Below are 3,802 nucleotides of genomic sequence, written 5' to 3'. Positions count from 1 at the left end.
ATGTGGTGTCATGGAGCCTGAGCAAAACTGGAATCAATGGGTATTCATGAAAAACTCTCTGGTGGTTAAACTCACACCTGACACATAGAAAGATGGTCGTGGTGGTTGGAGATCAATCATCTCAGCTCCAGGACATCTCTGCAGGAGTTCCTCAGGGTAGTGTCCTAGGCTCAACCATCTTCAGCTGCTTCATCGATGACCTTTCCTCCATCATAAGGTCAGAGGTGGGAATGTTCGCACAATGTTGAGCACCATTCACGACTCATCTGAAGCAGACCATGTTCAAATGCAACATGATCTGGCTAATATCCAGGCTTGGGCTGACAAGTGGCAAGTAACATATGCGTTATACAAATGCCAGGCTATGACTATCACCCACAAGAGACAATCTAACCACTGCCCCTTAACATTCGATAGTGTTACGATCACTGAATCCCCCACTATCAACATCCTGGGGGTCATAATTGATCAGAGACACAACTGGTCTCACCACATAAACACAGTGGCTACAAAAGCAGGGCAGAAGCTGGGAATACTGCAGCGAGTAATTCACCTTCAGACTCCTCAAAGCCTGTCCACCATCTACAAGGCACAAGTCAGGTGTGTGGATGGAAGACTCCCCACTCACCTGGATGAGTGTAGCCCCAACAACACTCAAGAAGCTTTACACCATCCAGGACAAAGCAGCCTGCTTGATTGGCACTAAATTGACAAGCATCCACTCCCCTCACCACCAACGCTCAGTAGCAGCAGTGTGTACTATCTATAAGATGCACTGCAGAAATTCACCTAAGATCCTCAAATAGCACTTTCCAAAACCACGACCACTTCCATCTAGAAGGACAAGGGCAGCAGATACATGGGAGCACCACCCCTGCAAGTTCCCCTGCAAGCCCCTCACCATGCTGATTTGGAAATATATCGCTGTTCCTTCAGTGCCGCTGGGTCAAAATCCTCGAATTCCCTCCTTAAAGGAATTGTGGGTCAACCAAAGCAGGTGGAATGCAACAGTTCAAGAAGGCAGCTCACCTCCACCTTCTGAAGGGCAACTAGGGATGGGCAATAAATGCTGACTCAGCCAGCAATGCCCACATTCCACAAAATGAATAAATAAAAAAAAAACCTTGTGCAGGGACCATGCAAATCCTCTCTGTATTGTCTCAATTTTACTATATGTGCTGCCAAAGCACCTGGGTCTGCTTCATATTTTTAACATTGACCAGCAGCATTGGAATTATAACTGGAGCCAATTCCTCAACATCACCAAATTCAGATAATCTGATTGTTTTTATGGAATTTTCTGTGTGTAAATTGGCTGCATCTTCAGAAGTATTCCATTTTCTATGAAGTGCTTAAGGAGCATCCTGACAGTGTTAAAAGTTACTATGTTCTGGAAAGTTAGCAGCACTAATCAAGGCCATTCAGCCCACAGTCCCTTTGCTTCCATTCACAGATCATAGAATCCCTACCATGTGGAAATAGGCCCTTTGGCCCAACAAGTCCACACTGACCCCCAGATCATCCCACCCAGACCTATCCTCCTAATCTACACATCCCTGAACACTACAGCCAATCCACCTAGCCTGCACACCTTTGTGACTTTAGGAGGAAATCAGAGCATCCGGAGGAAACCCACACAGACATGGGGAGAATGTGCAAACTCCACACAGACAATCACCTGAGGGTGAGATTGAACCTAGGCTCATAGCACTGTGAGGCAGCAGTGCTAACCACTGAGCCACCATGTCACCCCACAATTTTTGAATCTTCTAACATTTCTTCTTTCTTACTTCATTTAACTGAATGTATGGGTGTAGGGGTCACTGGATACTTCTCTCATCTAACTTTCTTTAAAAATGAACGTCTCAGAAATGCTTTTTAGCGCCACATTTTGCAAAAATCTGAAAAGAACACAGTCGAAAATTGAAATCATCAGACAGGAGATCACAAGGTCAGACTCTGGAAAGATACAATGCCCTGAGTTCAGCTGTTTATCTGTGTTTATGCCAAAGTCAATGTGCAAACATAGAAACTGGATAAGGGAGGGTCTAATGCTCCAAAACTAGATTGTCCAAAAATCACAGTCAAAGGAAGCGCTGATCATCTGGGAAAACAAAACCTCCATTTACATTCACTTCCTCTGAAAGATTATTTAAATAAATAGTGCTGATTGGATTTTAGATTTTCCCTTCTGTTAACTGTTAATTTGTATTCTTAATACCGTGCCCCATCAGGGGCTGTCACACCACTGTGTTTACATGAAAAGAGTAGAAAGGAGGAAGGGGGTTGCTCTTGCGGTACAGCGATAGCATCCTCACCTCTGGGCTAGGAAACCTAGGTTCATTGTCCCTCCTGCCCCTGGGGTGCATAATAGAGTCTGTACACAGGTTGATTGAAAACTGTCTGGAACAGGGAAAGGATTTATATAGCATTGTGGTAGTGACCCTACCTCTGAGCCTGGGCTCAAGTCTCATATGCACCAGAAGTTTGTAGTAACATCTCTGAACAAGTTGAATAGAGGGGAAGATTGGTGGCAGAGAGATTCCCCACAATCTACAAGTCATTAGTCAACCAACATGGGGAATTATTGAAAACAAATTATATTGACTCTTCGATTGCATGTAAAGATTGAGTGTTTACTGACCTCAGCCTGACCACATATGACCTACAAGCTAATACAAAATGTAATTTGTGGTAGACCATGATTATGGAAACTATGGAGACTTTGTATTTTGCAATGTATTGTAACTATTTGCATACTGAAACATATATACTAGTGCAAATCTTGTTACATTGGACATTGTTTTTCTTTTAATGGTTGTCTGATTTATTATAATTTGTTTTATTTTTATCATCACGATTTGGCGCATACCACCATGATGATAAAAAAATTATAAACCAATTGTCTACCTAACAATGCGAAACATGTTTGACACTAAAGCATTCTGCCTAATGCAGTCCTCTTTCAAAATCATCAGTGACATTGTGTAGTTGCAGTTTAAATATCTATAATGTGTAATCCAGCATCTCCCCAAACTTGCAACCTCCATCAAGAAAGGCAAGAACAGAGGATGCATTGATCACACACTGGACATGATGGGCTGAATGGTTGCAAATTTTGCCTCTGCCTTTATCAATCTCTGAGTCCCCCAAATTGGACATGAATTATCAAAGAGGGGGAGGCAGATGGAAGATGGATAAAGGAGCAGACAGGTGGAGAGGAGACGGACAGGTCAAGGAGGATGGAGCCAGTAAAGGTGAGTGAAGGTGGGGAGTTAGGATGGGGGTTTGTCAGTCCAGGGAAGACAGACAGGTCAAGGATGTGGGGATGAGGCTGGTCGGTAGGATGTGGGGATGGGCGTTGAGGTGGGAGGAGGGGATAGGTGGGAGAAAGGACGGACAGGTCAGGGAGGCGGGAATGAGCTGGTTTTGGGATGCAGTCGGGGGAGGGGAGATTTTGAAGCTTGTGAAATCCACATTGATACCATTGGGCTGCAGGGTTCCCAAGCGAAATATGAGATGCTGTTCCTGCAACCTTTGGGTGGCATCGTTGTGGCACTGGAGGAGGCCCAGGATGGACATGTCATCCAAGGAGTGGCAGGAGGCAGTTGAAGTGGTTCGCGCCTGGGAGGTGCAGTCTTTTGTGTGTTATCTCTGACTTCAGCATCGGCAGTTCTTACTATCTCTGAACCATGGAGAGCCACTTCTGGATTTCCAAATTTCCTTGCACATGTGCAAAGTCTGAATGTCATTGTCAGAATCAGAGGAGATGAGTGACCTCCCACCCATGGCCTCCAACCTC

General features: G+C 44.7%; 1 pseudogene; it reads right to left on the bottom strand.

Annotated features, from left to right (window-relative positions):
- Positions 1-1,097: 1,097 nt before the first annotated feature.
- Positions 1,098-1,190, bottom strand: LOC125483418 (annotated as a pseudogene).
- Positions 1,191-3,802: the final 2,612 nt, after the last annotated feature.

Source organism: Rhincodon typus, chromosome 6 (genome assembly GCF_021869965.1).
Source record: "Rhincodon typus isolate 14 chromosome 6, sRhiTyp1.1, whole genome shotgun sequence".
Taxonomy (NCBI): domain Eukaryota; kingdom Metazoa; phylum Chordata; class Chondrichthyes; order Orectolobiformes; family Rhincodontidae; genus Rhincodon; species Rhincodon typus.
This window is presented reverse-complemented; position numbering and strand designations above follow the sequence as displayed.